Genomic DNA, 8,705 nt, shown 5'->3' with positions numbered 1-8,705 from the left:
GACACGGCTGGAGCTGATCGCGCCCATTCTAGTCAATGCTTGTGTTTACACCGGCCACGACGCGGCCTGTTTCAGAAGCTTCCCAGAAGCGGCTCTACGCGCCGCTTCGCTAAATATAGGCGCCTAGTCTATTTTTGACGGACGCGCGTCCAAGTCGCACCGGAAATACAAAATAAAAGTCAAAAATCCCTGTCAATTTCAAAATAAACACCCTGTGCAGACTCCCAAACGTATTGCATGTATATCGGCAATATATCCTTGGTAGGAGACAAGAAATGGACGACGAGAGATTCATTCTGGAAGTTGAAAAACACACAGTGTTATATGACACCACAAATCCTTTTTACAAGGACAATTCCAAAAAGGACAAGGCATGGAGTTTGATTGCACAAGTTTTAGGAGGGGAAGGTGAATACAATAACCTCCTAATTATCTTCCTACTACATGATTTTGAAAAGTAGCCTATATATATATATATATATATATATATATATATATATATATATATATATATATATATATATATATATATATAACCATTATTTATATATCTGGTTATTTATATAACCAGTAGTTATGCATCTTGAAAACCAATTAAAATGTCAAGTAACTTTGCATTACACAGGACACTATGAGATATTAGTACAAGTACATAGAAGTACATAGACCTATGTAGGCTATGAGGTTTTTCAGGTAGGCCTAGTTTAATGTAAAAACAAATCTGATTTTAACATTTTGTTACTTACCTATATGTTTTAAAATTATGTTACTATAGAAGAACTTCACTAATGTTATTACAGGAGCCTATATACGTAGCCTACTGCCCTGTGCTGTTCAGATACAGTACTGTTGGGAAGGGACTTTCACTCTCGAGCTTTTCAAATGCTAATGTAAATTTGCTTGGAGTGACATTACCTCTTTTCAATGGAATTGATAGTTTAACACACCAAAGTTCTCAAACAAAAACTTTATTTTTTTATTTCGTGGCCAAAACAGCTTTTTACCAATACAGCATACTTGTCTTTTGGGATCATAATCACTTTTCAGCTTTTTACAGTCCTAGCATGATACTTCAATAAGCTTTGAAGTCATGCTTTTTGATCACACCATCCTGTTCTGCCATGACACACTGCCTTCAGGAGAGGTAAAGCAGGTGCAGAAGACCTCCCTCACATTACAGGCTTCTGTTGACGCCCTGTTTCCTCCCATGTTTCTTACTGGTGCCATGTGTCTCCCCAGCTGCTCTGCCTCATCCTAAAGTACAGATGATGGCATTGGCTGTCCAGCCTCAGTTCAGCCACAAGATGATAAAAATCACCTTGTTGTCTCCTTCGCTGGTTGAGAGGATGCACCCAACACCGTTTCCTTCTCCTTCTGCCCCTCTGTATTCTTTCAAGTAGAACAAATATCAGTGTCCTCCTCCTGCTCACAGGCACTGTATGTGAAATATAGATGTGAGATAATTGAGGATGCATTTTAAAGGACGAAAACACAGCAACAAATATTTTATCCTTGTCGTTCCTTACTACCTTAGTAAAAAAAACTATACCAAAATCTATTTAAAATACATTAACTTCATTGTATACCTCAAATCCATATTTATTGACATATCACTTAAAATAATAATTAACCTTTATTTGGAGCATTTCTTTATTGCAAAATGCACATTTCTTAATATTACATCTTAAACCAAATCAATATTTTAATATTTCATTTCAAACATATATTATTTAATTTAATATCTCTATTAATAAGGATTGTGCAGTATATCTTTAAATGCAAAATATTTAAAATGTACCTAAAGTATACTTGCAATACTTTAGCACAATCAAATATACTTATAATTTAGTATATCTTTAGTTGGACCTCAGCACTACTTCCCCACAATTAAAGTGAATTAAGTACAAAATTAGTTTTCCCAATTTAGACTTTTAGTAAAATATAGTTTAGTATAAAAAAAGTACAATTGCAGGGTATTTTTTATTAAGCACATACATATTTAAATTTATTTTTAGGATACTTAGCGCACACACACACACACACAAATATTTCCAATAGGCCTACATCAAATTAGTATTTTTTTACACTATGGTGGACATTTAAGTGTATTAACTATGCCGGCAACAGCTCAACAAAGTAGGACATAGCTAAAAACATAACAATAAACACAATTAAACCGGACAAAACATAAACATTTAGCCAACTTACCCATGGTACTTGAAACCATATGATATCTATGCTTGAAACCCCAAAATCAGAAAAACACGTCGGACAGGCAAATCACGTGGTCTCACGCATCCAGTCGCTCCGCTTCTGATATGCTCCCGGTGTGAGTTGGCACCGTGTGGAGGACGGAATAAAACCTTGTCGCAGCCATAATGCGCCGCACACGTGTTCAGTGTAAATGAGGGGTTATCCTCTGGTTTGTGAGTGAGTTGCATTCAGATTTGTCTTGGTACTTTATGACTGTGCAGTGACCTGCAAAGCTTTGGGCTGTACTCCTTTATAGCTATCAACATCTATCACACTAAAACACTTCAAGAACATCCTCTAAACTACTCAGAAACCTCACAAAGAGCTTCCTTCTCCCAGCGGACATTGGGTAATAGCCCACATTGGTTGAACAAACAGGTATTCCTGCACCAAAATCATGCCATCAGTGTAGTAATTCACTTAGCTGCTCAGGATACTGAGAGATGTGCAGGATCCTCATGGTTGAGAGAAGTGAACTTTAAACAACTATCTTAAACATTCATCTGCTGTAACCTTTTTTTTTTTTTTACCCGTCTCAAGGCGTAGGTCTGTGTGAAGCATGCCAGATGAATGGAACTGCATTCATAAAGCCAGAAACACTCTTACCCTGTTCTATTCTTGGCTGCAGAGCAGATAATATAAAGGCTGGTATGGTAAAAAATGGACAGGCTGGGAAATTAGCAAAAGTCTAATGACTGATGCAATCTCACAGCACTTTGAGAACCAGCAGTCAGTAATTAGAACTGGTAAATTAGACCCCATTCAGGCTTAAGACTATCATTCACACAGCGCTTATGGAACAGCGCCTAAGTGCATTATCTCTGCTTTTGATCTCTGTCAAGACCTTTTACATTTACATTTACATTATCCTCATTTACATTTATGATGGTGCCAACCAACCCCCGTGTATTGAAAGTTCACCATACTTCAGTCATGAAGAGATCTACAGTTTCAGGCTTTGAGAGCGACTGGTTTCAAATTATACTTAAACGTTTGTAATCATTATAGTATTAAATGTTTTTGAAAATAAGTGTCTTGCATTAATGCTGCATTTATTTATTTATTTATTTTAACCATAAATATGAATAAAACAGTAATATTATAACATATTATTGTAGTTTAAAATAACAGTTTAATAACAAATGATTTGACTAATATATACTTTGATTGTGAATATATCAGTTTTTCCTTGCATGTGAATTATGTTTCATGTATTTGGATATGTGTGCATCACATTTTTTGTGTGAATTATTATTGACACCAGTCTGGCTCCATATCTGATCCTTCATTTGAGCAGGATAAGACCTATTCTTTTTGGACAGACCTATTGCATGCTCTGACCCATTCAAATTGGTCATGGTGAAAAATTACAGAATTAAGTGAATTATTCTTAATTAAGTGGTAAATGTACAGATAGGTACAGTCATTCCAAACAAACTGTGGAAAGTTTGAAAATGTTGGTGGTGTTTTAAATAGACACAGGTAATTGATTCTGACCTTCAGAAAGATTTTTATAAATCACCATGTGTACACTGTATGTAAATTAGCTCTTAGCCGAAGAAAATGTGACCTTTAAACCTTTTTCTGCAAAATAAATAAATAAAAATATTATTGGAAATTGTGTCATTTACAGTGACAGATCTTTGCTATGGAAGGCATTTTCTGCCAAATTTAAATAAATAAATGAAATGATTAAAATTAAAATCAGATTAACGATTTCATTACAGAAAACTGTACGCAAAATATGTGACAAAATTGAGAATGAAATTAAATGATTTCATTTTCACGGTGACATACCTGTCAAATTGAAAAATAAAATGCAATTGGTGATTTCACATTTCATTTTCAATACAGTCTCGAGGCAAGACTGCCAATATTAAAATGAAAAGCAAACGTGAAAAAGAAACTACACATACAGTTTTTACAAAGCTATTTATTAACACTCACGCAATAATAGTGACACAATTCAAATTTAAATGTAAATTTTACTTGTCATTTTAATTCCTCTTTTATTTCACTGTTTTCATTTTCAAAGACAACCTGCATGCAAATTATATGTTAATGAGTGGGTGTGGCTCAATTACGTTGTTACGTGGAGGAGCTATAATGGCGGTTATGGCCAGTATAGCAGCAGAATTAAACCAGCTAGCAAACATTTCGGATGATAATGACTTCATTTTGCTACGAGTTGAATCTATCTTGGATAGGGGTGCTCCGATCACGATCGGCCGATCGTTATGCGCATCTCGTCAGTAAAGCCGGTTCTTCAGCGGTTAATTCCATCAGGTGCGTGATTTCACATAGAGCAGCTGTTACTACACAGAGCCGTTGTTAACTGAGAAGATGCACAAATCCACGTTCATTTTCAGCGTTTATTGGCGCATCTTCTCAGTTAACAATGGCTCTGTGTAGTAACAGCTGCTCTATGTGAAATCACGCACCTGATGGAATTAACCGCTGATTAGAGAACCGACTTTACTGACGAGATGCGCATTAACGATCGGCCGATCGTGATCGGAGCAGCCCTAATCTTGGATACACTTGGACATTTTGCAGCCGTCACAAACTCAGCAGACAGCAGATTTTCCGGGGAGTCTCGTGGAGGCTCAGGCCGAGGAACTGCAGTGGGTCGAGGGTTTGACGCACGCTGGTCAGGCTGGTTGTTTCTTCCACTTTCTAATGCTGCAGCAGCTTCCCGCAAAAGCTCACTAACAGATTCGCCATGTCTCGATTACAATATATTCACATTTTAATGTCGTTTCACACATTGTTTCAACCACCATTCAACTCATGCACACGAGACTTCGACGATTGTCTCTAGCGCCGTTAATTGAATAAGCCACACCCACTCATTAACATATGATTTGCATGCAGGTTGTCTTTGAAAATGAAAACGAAAATGAAAACAGTGAAATAAAAGAGGAATTAAAATGACAAGTAAAATTTACATTTAAATTTGAATTGTCACTATTATTGCGTGAGTGTTAATAAATAGCTTTGTAAAAACTGTATGTGTAGTTTCTTTTTCACGTTTGCTTTTCATTTTAATATTGGCAGTCTTGCCTCGAGACTATTGAAAATGAAATGTGAAATCACCAATTGCATTTTATTTTTCAATTTGACAGGTATGTCACCGTGAAAATGAAATCATTTAATTTCATTCTCAATTTTGTCACATATTTTGCGTACAGTTTTCTGTAATGAAATCGTTAATCTGGTTTTAATTTTAATCATTTCATTTATTTATTTAAATTTGGCAGAAAATGCCTTCCATACTTTGCCAGCTTGCTTTGATTTAAAAAAGTTGAGTCTAAAAATTGTTTTGTCCCAACTTTTGAATTTAACTTTTAAAGTTTAAATGAAATTATCAAGGCTACACACTCAATTGGTGTGTTTGGTGCAATGTTGACCTTTTAATTTATAGTAACAAATAAAGAAAAACTGATATTGCATACCGTAGAATCATTCTGACACTGTACTTGATCTCTGTGTGATGTCCCTCACAGACTTACGTCTCCATCACATCATAAAACCTTGAGCAATCAGTCCACCTTCATCAGAACCAGATCATGTGCTGTATCTCAGTATTTATAGATTCAGTGCTGGGCTGCGTATGCAGATTGAGCAACTGACCTGCTGCGACCTTGTTGGCATGCCCAGACTGCCCTTCCCTGGAGCAATGACAGGTTCCTTATTCTTCTTATAACTATTCTCTTTTCTACATCCACTCAACTGTTACTATGCACCTTCTTTATTATAATGCCTCTGCTGCAACTCCTTCTCTCTAATTGTAACACATCTACTGGACTGCCTTCAAACTAGTCAAAACAATTGTAGTCCACCCCTCCTTCCATCTAATCATAACTTCCCATACACACCTCCTTCTCAATAGCCATGACTCCTCAACTATACCTCCTTTTTATTATCTCCTTTCCTTAGCTGTACAGTACCTCCTATCTAATCGTAACTTAGATGCTTGACCTTCCTTTTTTAGAACAATTACTCCTCTACTGTACCTCCTTCACTTAAATGATAACTGCTTGTATGCACATTCTTCTTTATAATCATTACACCTCCTTTCCTTTTATCATACCTCCTCTACTGTAAATTCATCCTATTGATTCTTATGCTACACGTCTTTCTCTATGGTCATAATGCCTCTTCTTTATTGCACCTCCTTCCTTCTAATCATATTTCTTCTATTCTCCCATTTCCTCTAATCAAAACTCCTCTATTGCACCTCCTAACCTTTCATCATTCCTCTCTATTGTACTTCACCTTCTTCTCAATAATCACAACCCTCTCACTTCTGCACCTTACTCCCTCTAATCATAACTTCCTTCACAAATCCCTCTAATCATAATTGTAACCTCCTTCCCTCTAATACACCTCCTTCTCTATAGCCATTATTGCTCAACTACCCCTCCTTCTTTATAATTAACTCCTTTCATCTGCTGCACCTCCTTTCCAATCGCAACTCAGTTGCTTCACCTCCTTCTTTAGAATGATTATTCCTCACTGCACCACCTTACTTCTAAGCATAACTTGCGTATTTCCTTCTCTTTTATCACAACTCCTCAACAATACTTATTTTAGTCATAGCTGCTCTACTGTACATCCTTCTCTTAAAACAGAACTCCTCTTATGCTCCTCGTCCTCCTCTATGTCATTACTCCTCAAATACACCTCCTTTTTTATAATCATTGACTCTTCTCTGCTGCACCTCCTTCTAATCATAAATCAGCTACTGGACCTCCTTCTTTACAACAATTACCTCTCTATTGCAGCTCCTTCCCTCTAATCATTTCTCATTTATTGTGCCTCCTTTCCTCAAGTTTCCTAACTCCTTTTATGCACCTTTACGCCGTCTCCTCTTTTATAATACCTGCTGTACTGCAAATTTGTCCACTTCTTTCACTGCTTTCTTAACTCCTCTCCTTTACAGCACATCCTTCCTTCTTTTTTAATTTCTTCTACTGCACCCCCTTTATTCATAATTCCTCTATTGCACCTCCTGCCATCTGATCATAAATGTCTTCTCTATATTCATATAATCCTCTCTTGTCTGTAAATTTAACTTCTTTACTGCACCTCTTTTCTACAAATATACACTCCTCTGTTGAACCACCTTCCCCATAACATAACTTCTCTTCTTCACCTCCTTCCTTTTAATCATAACTTTACTTGGGGATATCATGGCCTAGTGGTAAGAGAGTTTGACTCCTAGGGTTGTGGGTTTGAATCTCGGGCCGGCAATACCACGACTGAGGTGCCCTTGAGCAAGGCATCGAACCCCCAGCTGCTCCCCGGGCGCCGCAGCATAAATGGCTGCCCACTGCTCCGGGTGTGTGTTCACATTGTGTGTGTGTGTGTGTGTTCACTGCTCTGTGTGTGTTCACTTTGGATGGGTTAAATGCAGAGCACGAATTCTGAGTATGGGTCACCATACTTGGCTGAATGTCACGTCACTTTCCTTATCCCACAGGTCTAATCAAAGAATTGCCTCCACATTCTGATTCATTTTTTCTCCGCCATTCCTGTGCTCAGCTCTGTCATCTCTACTTACCTCCTCTTCTCCTCACTTCTCTACCATTCACGTTTTTCCTCTACTGTACTGCAATGCAGCAGAGCAGAACTGGGCGCAGCTCTGGGAACCTGATAGAGCAGCCCTCTGTCAGCTCGTCTGAACTTGCAAGGATGCGTCTTAATCATACTGCGCTGCCTCTCTCTCCTTTACTCTCCACAACAGGCATACATTATACACCAGATCAGTTTGTAAACCAAAACTTATTTAGATTCATAAAGATATGTGAATCAGTTGCTTCAGAAAATGATGTTTCCACAGAACTCACATACATTTTCACAGCAGCAGAGAGAAATAGCAAATAAGACTTCTGTATGGTACACTAGTCACTACATTTCAAACATAGTCCCACAAGGGATTTGATTTTAGTTGCAACCTGGGTGCAAGCAACCATGAATTTTAAACTCTTTTAAGTCTTTAAAGAAACTAAGAGGAAAACGTGTCTGCAAAGAACATAAAGGTTTATGCAGCTCTATGATGAAAGGCCTTTTTAACAGGGGTCTTAAAGCACAGCACGGTTCTTATCTAAAATGTGTTTCTGGCGTTGATAAGAGGATCAGTTGATTTCATCACAGGCAAATGCTCAGAAACTAAAATCTGACCAAAGCCTCCCTGCTTGAGAAATGATTAAATGGATTGAGGTCGGCCCTGAAGCCCAGTCTCAAAACCAAAGTGAAAAGTTTCTGATTTCATGTGTGTAACAGCTGAGAAAATATGAATGTAGTCATGACACAAAAAGAGAAAAAATGATATTATGGTAAAATAAAAAAGATTTAAAAACAAATTGGATGGTTTCACAAATTTTCAATCATCCTGAAATGGCTGAATACGTCTAATGTACATCAAAACAAACTGAATTAGCAACTTG

Source organism: Carassius carassius, chromosome 10, assembly GCF_963082965.1.
Source record: "Carassius carassius chromosome 10, fCarCar2.1, whole genome shotgun sequence".
NCBI lineage: Eukaryota > Metazoa > Chordata > Actinopteri > Cypriniformes > Cyprinidae > Carassius > Carassius carassius.
The sequence above is the reverse complement of the archived record's forward strand: the minus strand, read 5'-3'. Positions refer to the sequence as shown.